We start from the raw sequence: 12000 nt of genomic DNA, 5'->3' as shown, positions 1-12000 counted from the left end.
GATTATTACCAAAAGGAGGGTGTGGACGCTAGGAGCTATGAGGAGTCTGAGAAGGGGCTAGGAACATGGTAGTACTTAGAAGACTTGGTGGACAGGAGACTTGATATTTGAAAGGTGGCAAAGTATTGGAAGGTGGAGGGGGTGGGGCAGAAAACAGAAACAAAGACCAGAATGGAAAGGAATGAGGACCCTGTGGGGTGCACCTTGCCTGGAATGCATGCTGTGTTCTTACCTATACTCTGCCTTGCAGTCAGCCTAACAGATATGCAATTCCTCTAAAACTCCAGGTCTGTCATGCCTCAGGCTTTTGCACATGCTGTGCCCACTATCTGGGCTGTCTTACACCCCTTCTGTCATGCACATGCTTGCTCCAGACTGATCAATAGACTGTGACTTCCCTGAGGGGAGAAACTGTATCTTGTCTACATATCTCTAACTCCAAACTTAAATGCTATTAAATTCACAATATCACATTTGTCAAATAAATAAATGAATGCTAAGAAACAGCATGAAATGGGGGCGCCTGGGTGGCTCAGTTGGTTGAGCATCCAACTTCGACTCAGGTCATGATCTCGCAGGACATGAGTTCGAGCCCAGTGTCGGGCTCTGTGCTGACAGCTCAGAGCCTGGAGCCTGCTTCAGATTCTGTGTCTCCCTCTGTCTCTGTCCCTCCCCTGTTCATGCTCTGTCTCTCTCTCTCAAAAATAAATAAACATTAAAAAAATTTAAAAAAAAAGAAAGAAACAGCTTGAAATGGGCTGGAAGAGGCAGGGAGGGTACTCTGGGAAGCAATGTGCTTTTTAACTGATTTACCAGGTGTTTGAGTTTATAAATTTACTTTACATTATTTCAATGTGAGATGAACTGACAGATCAATAGATTTTATAGAGGCAGTGTGAGGCCTAAATTAGATTTGGGGAGAAGCAAACATGATCTCCTGATTTAGAATATTTTTCTTTTGGCCTATCAACTTTTTAACCACAAAATGCATTTTAATCCAAAGCAAGCTAGGTAATCACTTCTGAAATATTGCAACTTATCGGTAACAAATATCCTGAAGCCTGAGAGCCTAGCTTTATGAAAAAATAAATGTTTCTCTCTTTGATTCCTTAATGCTCAGAGTTACCAGCTTGGGAGAATTCTAGTTGATCAGCTGTCTCTTCCTTACGTGCTTGGCTGTGTTGTCCTGCTACTTAGCCCCATTTCAAGTGCACTGATGGGGAATGGCTTTTGGAAGGCAGCAGGCTCAGCAGCCACTTCCGACATGCTAGCTGAAATCATTTCTATTTCCCCCATTTATACAACCTCAATGTGTTAAAGACACAGGCTTCATAGCCAGACTGCTAAGGTTCAAAATCTGCTTTATATATAAAATGGAATACTACTTGGCAATGAGAAAGAATGAAATATGGCCTTTTGTAGCAACGTGGATGGAACTAGAGAGTGTTATGCTAAGTGAAATAAGTCATACAGAGAAAGACAGATATCGTATGTTTTCACTCCTATGTGGATCCTGAGAAACTTAATAGAAGACCATGGGGGAGGGGAAGGGGGAAAAAAAAGGTTAGAGAGGGAGGGAGCCAAAACATGAGACTCTTAAAAACTGAGAACAAACTGAGGGTTGATGGGGGGTGGGAGGGAGGGGAGGGTGGGTGATGGGTATTGAGGAGGGAACCTGTTGGGATGAGCACTGGGTGTTGTATGGAAACCAATTTTATAATAAATTTCATATTAAAATAAATAAATAAATAAATAAATGGTAGTAAGACATTTTCTCAAAAAAAAACTGAGAATAAACTGAGGGTTGATTGGGGGTGGGAGGGAGGGGAAAGTGGTTGATGGGCATTGAGGAGGGCACCTGTTGGGATGAGCACTGGGTGTTATATGGAAACCAACTTGACAATAAATTTCATATTAAAAAAAATCTGTTTGCCATGCTTCCTAGCTAAGGGATCCTGGGGAAGTCACTTGACTTCCCTGAGACTCAACTTACTCACTTGCAAAGTGGGGATTATAACACACCTACCTCAAAGGGCAAAGGTCTCAACTGGGAGTGATGTTTACCCTCAGGAGACATTTAACAGTGTCTGGAGACACTTTGGATTGTCACAATTGTGGGGAATACTATTGGCATCTAGTAGGTAGAGGCTAGGGATGCTGCTAAATATCCTACACGGTACAGGACAGCTTCCACAACAAAGAATTATCCAGCCCTAACTGTCAGCAGTGCCGAGCATGAGAAACCCTGCTCACAGGGTTATCAGGAAGCATTCAATAACTAATTCAATAACTAATAACACTAGCCCCCCACCTCATCATCAAAGTCCTATCACCCCCCTAACCTCTAGCCCCTTGTTCAAAAGTCTTCCCTCATCTGTCCTCCTTTCCATCACCACCTACAAAAGCCCACATCTTTTCACACCTGCAACTTTCTTCCTAATTAATCTTCCTTGGCTCCCACTTTGCACCAAAACTCCCTCGTGACATTGTAAGCTCCTCATGGCCAGGCGTTGGCATTTTCCTGTATGTGTCTTCAGTACTATCCTCAATGCCTGGCACATGGAGCATACTGTGTGAATGTTTCCTGGACCAGATCCAAGATGAATGACCCGATTATCTGTTTCCATACCCCACCACGTGCTAGCCCCTAAAAGATCACTCACAGGTAAAACGCAAACATAGACCCATCTCCCCCAAAGTCTTAACCTCCACTTATAACTTCATTTCCTATCACCCCACATGAACCTTTTTTTAAAGCCAAACTGTCATGTTCATCGTCTACACACACATCTTACCTGGCCTTGTTTCTGCACAATTGCTTTATCAGTGTCCCCCACCTCGGTATCTTCTCCTTGCCCTTCATGTGACCAAATTCTATCCATTCTTCAAATCAAAACCCAAGCCCATCTCCTCCCAAAAAGCTTCCCTGATGACCCCAACCCATCAGCCACTCTCTCTTTCCTTCTTACAGTTCGAGCTCTTCCTCTGGACATGGTCACTTTTGGAGACTCAGTTTGCTCATCTGTGAATGAGGCACTGATCAAGTCTTTTATGGAGTCCAAAATTCACAACCTTTCTCCAGTTAAGTATTAAAACAATTGAGGAATAAGGCAAAGTCTGAGAAATAACTCTGAAATCTATATCCTCAGGTATTAGTAACATTATTTGAGTAGATCTCCTAGCTTATTCTTGATTTTTATGATTTAAATTGTCCAATCCTCCCTCATAAGTTAAGAAGGAGACCTCTTTTTATTTAATTATTTGGGGAAAAGAGGATCAGGAAAAGCCAAATTATTAAAATCCCAGCCTCTCGCCTCCCTGTGCTCCTCAGCCCCAGGCTCTCAGAATGGAAGGTTGACCATATGTTCCAATAAGCTTCACCCTCAGAAGCTTTTAGCTTCCATTAATAAGTGTAATTGAGAGCAATGAGACATTTGGACCTCACTTTAATAAGTCGACAAAATGTAAATGAAGACTGTGATTGGCAGGCACCTTTTGTCCTAGAAGAGGAGGTATCTCCTTCTCCTGCAGCCTATAATTTAGGGAGGTGCTCAGGATGGAGGGTGAGACCTGCTGGGCCTTTGTATGGACAGCCATCTGTAAATGAGGTCTGAGGGGCACTGAGAAGCCCCCACACCCCATGTATCTCTGCCACTTGTCTGATACAGTGCCTGAGATCCCACCGCTACTGGCTCAATTCATTCCTACCCACAGGCGGCTTATCTCTCAGGGCTCACTCCTATCTTTGAGACTAATTCTGTTCCCAATTTGGGAGAATTTAAGAAGGTTGAGTGGAGAGTAGAAAAGGCACCAGGAACTTCTGCATTCTTCCAAGAGCCTGATAAAGTTGTCTTTTCTAGTGGTCTTTTTCCTACCTAACCTGGGAGACAACCCCACAAGGGCAAAGCATCAGAGAGAAGTGAAGTAATAGCCATGGTGCTGGGGGAGCTGGTAGCAGCTACAGCAACCCCTCCTGATGCCTGGCTAAGGGGAGTGGTTCTTTCGCTCACACATTCAACAAACACCATGTGCCAACCCTGCAGATTGATTGATGGTGCGGATTTCAATTCTCTGAGATCCAATGTCTCCTAGAGTATCTGGGGTTGAGCCATGGGTTTTGCTTAACGGAGGGCAGGTTGGAAATATTTAGAACATCAGATGTGTACATCCTTGACCCAGAAATCCGACTTCCAGATATTTTTCATACAGATACACTTGCACATGTGCAAGGTGGTACAGATGCAGGGATATTTGAGGCAGCATTGTTTATAATAGTAAATAATTGGAAACAACCTAAATGTCCATCAAAAGAGGAAGATTAAATTATAGTACAGCTGTGAAAAAGATGTCATTGTGTCTACCTAAATGAAAAGCTATCCAGTGTGTTTTGTTAAATTAAGAAAACAAGATGCAGGACAACGTGGGGAAAAACAACGTTCTGAATATCTGCCTATGTTTATAAATGCACGATTTCTGGAAGGACACCCAAGGATCAGTTAATGCTGGTTTGCTCTAGGAGAGAAGAATGGGATGGGAATAGGACGTAGAAGGATAGCGTACTCTTTCTTTTTGTTTTCTATTTGTATCCTTTCCAATCTGTGCCAAATGCATATTTTCAAAGAATAAGTGACGTGACAAAAGGAAAGAAAAGTAAGAGTTTTGTATGAGGGTATGAATTTCAGCCCTTCTACCTACTGACTACCTGAGTTGGGCTGTCTAACCTTGCTGAGCTTTGGCTTCCTCAGTTTTTTTTTTTTTTTAATTTTTTTTTTCAACGTTTATTTATTTTTGGGACAGAGAGAGACAGAGCATGAACGGGCGAGGGGCAGAGAGAGAGGGAGACACAGAATCGGAAACAGGCTCCAGGCTCTGAGCCATCAGCCCAGAGCCCGACGCGGGGCTCGAACTCACGGACCGCGAGATCGTGACCTGGCTGAAGTCGGACGCTTAACCGACTGCGCCACCCAGGCGCCCCTGGCTTCCTCAGTTTTTAAGCAAGAACAATGTTATCCCCCACATCAAATTATCGTGAGGACTGGAGGAGATAGTGGCCCAATGCTAGGGGCTGAGTTAGCGGTACCCATAGCCGCCAGCATCCCAGACACCAACATCACAGTGAATGAAGAGCACCAGGTTTCAGCAAAAAGACTGGTTCAGTGCCTGGATCAGAAGACGGACTTGCTCTCTCCTTGGCCACAGACTGATCCCTAGCACTGAGCAGGACTGACCCCCACCTGGAGCTCACTATGCTCCGAAGTTCATTCGGATAGCTCCCTATCCATGATCCTAGTCACGACTAGAGTAAGGTCTTGACCTAGGTGGAGCCTGCAGGAGAGCCAGAAAAACAATGGAGAGTCAGATTAGAGGTATGGCCATGACAATCTTGGTTTAAATGCTCTCCAGTATAATTCCCCTCACTGCTGGCGGGAGTGTAAATTGGTTCAACACTTTACAAAACTGTTAGGCAATATTGACTAAAACTAAGCATAAACCTACCCTATAACTAGCAATTCCATTTTTCAACATATACCCAACAGAAATGATTGCATATGTCCACACAATGACTTGTACAAGAACGTGTGTTCATAGCAGCTTTATTCACAGTAGTCACAACTGATAACAACCAGAGTGTCCATCATTGGAAGAATGGATAAACAAATTACAATGGAATGCTACCTGGCATTGGAAAGAATGAATTACTGGTGCCCAACACAACATGGGCAAATCACACTGATGTCATATTGGGCTAAAAAAAAAATCTAGACACAAAAGCAAACACACTGTATGCATGCAACAGCTAGCAGAATTTATCAACAGTGATGAAGTCAGTATAGTCATGATCTTTGGAGGGTAGGTACTAATGGGAAATTCTACAAAGGAAAGTTTTTGGGTGCCAGAAATGTTGAATATCTTGATCTGGATAGTGTCACTTGGGCATCCACAAAGGTAAAAACTCATCAAGCTGTGCACTCAAGATTGGTGCGTTCTATGCATTTATGATATTTATATCTCAAATAAAAAGGAAAAAAGTAATAATAGAATGAAGCTGCATCAAAGTTTTCCCAAGCTTCTCCTTGCACCCACCCACCCCAGCTGAGCCGAAGGTGCTTCCAGACATCCAAGGTGTCATCCCTCCCTCGAGGGGCTGAGTCTTTCCCACCCTGCTCACCCTGCTCTGTTTATATTGGTTCTGGAAAACGTGCCTACCAGAATGGCCTCCTTCTTGAGAGGCCACCCTGCCCTCAGGGATCCAGTCTTGGCAGCACGCCCTTCTCTCCATCTCTCCACCGTGGGGACAGCTCCCCCAACCCCCCACCCACCACCTGGCTACTTATGCCCCGCCCCCCACGCCCAGCATCAGGCGGTGGGGCGGAGCTTGGCTTGGCAGCCTACCGGACACTGCATGGTCAAGGCTGCGGTCCTCCGCGAGAAGCCCGCCGCCCAGCGGGACCAGCGCCTCCCGTCAGCTGCATACTGCAAACCCACCTCCAACTTTGAGGAGGGGTCCTTTGTTATTTGGGAGTTGTGGAAACCGGAGAGAAACAGATGGAAATCAGAATTGCTAATGCTCCCTTCTGAAGCCCTTGGAGGCTGTTGGCTTCCACTCGAAGCTCCCTCTGCTGGTTCTTTGGAAAATGCGTCCGCTTGGCAGGTGTCTATGCTCCAGACTGAACTGGCCTCAGGGAAGGTATTTTATGCTAGAAAGCTAGCTTCCACAAGGTCCTTCTTCTTTTCCATCTCTTCTCTGGAGTCCCTGGGGTGGCCGTCACAGATTTCCTGATCAGGGTCTGGGCAGGACAGCCAGGAGGCCGAGGGAAAGCCGTGAGCCAAGCTGACCGCTTGGCATCTCTCCCTCCCGCCCTGTACTGAACACACCTAGTCGGCCACCCAGACACATGGGGTCTTTGCGATGATTGGTTCCTCAGGAAGAGACTGGGAATTTTACCCAAGAGTACTTTTCCCTAAGAGTACGGAAAATCACTGCAAACACACTGTCTTCCAAGCCCTAATTTACACAGATTTTAAGGGTGGAGAAGAGATGGCCTTTGAGTCCAGAGTTACAAGCTACTTAAAATAAGTGCATCTATTTCCATCTCTTGGCCCCCTCCAGGGAACCTTGTCCCTCAAGAATTCTCGGGACTGTTTTTATCTGGAGAAAGCTAGGAGATTTGTGAACTATGCCCAACTGAACAGAGGCCTCTGCTTTTGTTCTAACCTAGGGCTTCAGAATTCCCTCCTTGTATTAAAAACACTGGAGGTGTAATTATAGCTCCCCCGCCCTGACCCTGGGGGAGTGGGTGCAGGAGGGAGAGCCGGAATGCGCTCTTTTTAGACTCTTCAGCTCTATCCCAATAACAGCTATTTAAAGCCCTGTCAAGCTAACCAATTGCTACAGTCTTGTCAGAAATATGTCTGTCTTTTTATTTTCATTTTTCCAATCCCTGGGTGTGATCGGGTTTAGGGAAAACTTAGTTGTTTTTTTTTTTTTTTTTTTTTTTTTCAGCGTTTATTTATTTTTGGGACAGAGAGAGACAGAGCATGAACGGGGGAGGGGCAGAGAGAGAGGGAGACACAGAATCGGAAACCAGGCTCCAGGCTCTGAGCCATCAGCCCAGAGCCCGACGCGGGGCTCGAACTCACGGACCGCGAGATCGTGACCTGGCTGAAGTCGGACGCTTAACCGACTGCGCCACCCAGGCGCCCCGGGAAAACTTAGTTTTAAAGTCCTCAATGAGTGCTTGAATGGACAACGAAAGTAGAAGCATCAGTACAGACCGCAAAGCCAGCCTGTGCTCCCATTTCTGACTGGCTGACAGCGGGCATTTGTGGCACCTCTGATATTGGAGAATGTATTTGTTCAGATCCACAGGACCTGGTAGGACAAAGTATAAACATCACAATAACCTGGGCCCCGAGGCAATATGTTTGGAAACATCTGGTTGATTGTTTAAAGTGTTATCCAAATGACAATTCCTATCATTTGTCTAAAACAGCTGGGCTTCATATTGTTTGCACTTAGACCCACATGGTGAGTAAGAGCCATGTGTGGACTACATTCCCGGGGACTTCCCTAGGCCACGTGAATGTTCCTTCGTGACTCCACTGTGGCCATTGCCATCCTCTCCCACTCAAGGAAGCATCTTGCCGTGCAAGGGAGTGAGCATGATGCTGTTATGGGAATAGCAAGAAATCTGCTCTAATCTGTTCAAAAAGTGAATCTGTCGCAACTACAATTTTTAGGGACGGACTATGTTGAGTACTGGGCAGCCAGTAACTCAGTGGCCAAGTTCCTCCAAAGACCCTCCACGCATATGATTCCCCCTGACCTGTCCGTGGACTCAAGGTTAGTACTGCTCAGCCTTGCCTCATTCATCATGCTTACTGTGGCTGGAGGAGAGCATGGTGGGTTCCACGCTCAGGTGAATGCTGTGTGACCCCAGGGGCAGGACAGGAACTGGCAAGGTGAGGCAGGGGAGGACCCTTGGACAGAAGGGCCATCTGAGGAAGGAAATGCTATCTGGGAGGTGAGCATGGCCAAGAAGGGGATTGAGCAGAAGGGTGGGTAATTGCCCAACGTTCATTCATCCAGTGCGCTCAGGCTGTCCATAGTCGCTATGCCCAGGAGACAGAAGTGTTAGTGGACAAAGAATAGTTGATCAAGATTAAATGGGCCTCTTTTCAACAAGACTTTTGAAAGTGTTTAATGTTCCTATGATGAGGATTATAGTTTGTGGTACTTGACACAGCCTGTTAGATCTCAGATTCCTTTCCTTTGTTTTCCAGAGCATCTCAATAGTGCAATCAAATGCACTACTCTTTTGTTGACTAGATCAGGTTGGAAGCTATGTTTCCCAGAATCTCCTCTCTAGGGTTCCAGGTTCAAGTTGGCTAAAAGTGGAACTTGCACAAGATTTAGGAAGTAGACATGCAGCCATAGCCATTTCTCTCTTAGAGGTTTCTGAGGTCAGAGAAGGTGACAGACAACACAGAGATGCTTGATGGGCTCCAACTCATTGTTCCCCATGACTCTGTGCCCAGCTAGCTCTTCTTCCCCATTTCTAGCTCAAATCACCAACAGTGACCTCAGGTTCAACACTACATTCTTCATAACCACAAAGGTGGCAGCTAGAGATGCAACAGTGGCCCACAGACCTGTCCATGATGCCCTCCTCCTCACATTTCCACTTCAGCAGTGGGACCTGGCTGGATTCTCAGAGTTTTCCTTTCAAGCTCCAACTTTCCAATCCATATCAGTGCTTCCGGAGGATGGATAGTGACTCTTTTTTTTTAATATTTTTTTTAATGTTTATTCACTTTTTTGAGAGACAGAGACAGAGTGTGAGCAGGGCAGGGGCAGAAAGAGAGGGAGACACAGAATCCGAAGCAGGCTCCAGGCTCTGAGCTGTCAATACAGAGCCCGACGCGGGGCTCGAACTCACGAACCATGAGATCACTACCTGAGCCAAAGTCGGACGCTCAACCGACTGAGCCACCCAGGAGCCCCGATAATGACTCTTTATGATCGTCCAACCTCCCCTTCCAGACTGTATTAGTTTGCTCAGGTTACTGTATCAAAGTACTCATAGGCTGGGTGACTTGGAAATTTATTTTCTCACAGTTCTGGAGACTGAAAGTCTCAGATCAACGTGCTGACAGGACTGCTCACTTTTAAAGCCTCTTTCCTTGACTTGTAGATGGTCATCTTCCCTCTTTGTCTTCATTTGCTCTTCCCCCTGTGTGAGTCTGTGTCCTAGTCCCTTCTTGTAATGATACTGATCAGATTGGGTTAGAGCCTACTCTAGTGACTTTATTTTAACTTTAATCATCTCTTTAAAACTCTATTTCCAACTAAAGTCACATTCTGAGATACTGAGGGTTAGTATTTAACGTGTGAATTTGGGGAACACAATTCAGCTCATAACACAGAACTTCACTTCCCAGTTCCACCCACAACTATGAAAAATCTAATTCTTACAGTAAACCCCTTATGTGGGGACATGGACACTTCCTAAGTCCTAATACAGAAATTGGCAGGAGAAGTGATGCTGCTACAGAAGAAAACAAAAATAAGTGGCATTGGCTTTGGAACCTAATGGCAGGCAGTAGCTGAAGAAGTATGTGGTCAAAGGGTGCCCCAAACTGCAACCTGCCTCCAGACTGTGGAGAAGCAGCTGGAGGCTCTGGCCAGGGGTGGGCTGAAGTCCCTCAGTGTCAAGCATTTGGGAGATTACCCCAGACCAAGGCTTCTGAAGCCTCCCTGCCAGCCCAGCCACCACTCACTTTGCTGATGGCTGAGCCCAGAATCTGAAGAGGCAGCCTTGTCAGGAATGTCCAGACTGATCCTGCGGCCAAGCAGGGTACCAGACAAGAGCCTCCAAACCGTGGAAAGAGCCATCTTCACCAGATGACAGACTCACACGCAAAGCAATTAGACAACACCTAAGACAATCTGTAATTAACTGTCTATGTGTCTATGTGTCTGTCTATGTGTCTATGGGACAAGACATGTCCCTTCTCTCCTCTACGTTATGCTCTGGCCAAATCAAACCACTTATAGTTTCCTGAAATGTCAGGCTATTTCGTGCCTCAGGGCCTTTATTCTACTGCTCCCTCCTGCCCAGAAGCTCTGCCTACACAGCTGCCTAGCAAACATCTATTCATCTTTCAACAACCACCTTTTCTGTGAAGATTTTTTTTTTTGACACCCAGGTATCTATCATTTGTGAAGCACTTGCCGTGTGCCAGGAAATGTGCAAAGTATTTCATTTGATCTTCTTGATAGCCCTGTGAGATAGGTGTTCTTAGCCCCTCATTTAGAGGCGATAAAACTAAGATTCAGAGAAATTAAGTGTTTTGCCCAAGTTCACCCACGTTATAGGTGGTACAGCTAGCTGGGCTTCAAACTCGGCTCGTTGTGATCCAAGTCTGTCTCTGCACATACTCATGTGTATAAAACACAGTCCGCTCCTTTGCAGCCAGGTTTGAGCTGGAGGCTGAGGCCATCCCAGGTCCTTATTAACATCCTGTTGTGTATTACAATAGTGTAGAGGTCAGCAGCCCCATCTGAGAGCTGTCCTTCCTAATCATGGCACCCATGAGTGTGCAGATCTCTCCTGATCTGCCTGCACAGGACAAAGAAATGCCTGTCTACATCAGAAGGAGAACTCTGTGTCAAGGAGCAGCTCCCACGTACGTATGGGAAGTTTACAGGTGATCTAGGTAAAACCACATATACTGAGAGAAAGAAAAGATTGTGTAGTCAGTGGTGTTAGGAAACTGGCTTATCGTAAGGAGGCAGAGAATGCTACACAGTCATCGTATGCCAAAAGATTCCAGATACAACAAACACCTAACCATGGAAAGTAAAACTATAAACCCCATAGAAGAAAATGTAGTTGAATATCTATAATCAAATACCCCAAAGCACAAAGCGTAAGGGCTAAAAAGACAAAAATAGGTAGCCATCACAACTTGGTCGTCATGGGGTTTAACAAGAGCTTGTTGTTGGCACCACAGCCAGGGTTAACAGATCAATGATAGACCGGAAGAAGGTATTCCACTATCTAATAGTAATAATGGGTTAAAAGCTACCCTATACTCTGCCAAGAACTCCAAGTCATCAAGAAAAAAGACAGGAAACCCACTATTTTTAAAGGAGGAAGGATATGAATAGGCAATTCACACAAAATGAATAATGAGGTGAATATTATTATTCTCTAGTAATCTCAGATATACAAATTAAATGATGAATGAGATCGTGCTTTGCAGCCCTCACAGTAGCAGAAATTAGAAAACTGGGTAATCCATAGTTCAGGTGAGGACTTGAGGAACAGGAATGCTTGTGCACTGCTTGCTGGGAATTCTAAGTTGGTACAGCTGTTTTGGAAGGCAATTTGACAGAATTTAGTAAAATTATGGGTATTTATGTCCCATGATCTGGCAATTCCACTCCCATTTATACAACCCAGAGATTTTCCACAAATCTAATAAGGGAACCAG

This window comes from Lynx rufus, unplaced genomic scaffold (genome assembly GCF_022079265.1).
Source record: "Lynx rufus isolate CCGP_SWC_20201006 ecotype Redwood Valley unplaced genomic scaffold, mLynRuf1.p SCAF_5, whole genome shotgun sequence".
NCBI classification, from domain to species: Eukaryota; Metazoa; Chordata; class Mammalia; order Carnivora; family Felidae; genus Lynx; species Lynx rufus.
Note: the sequence above shows the minus strand (reverse complement) of the source record.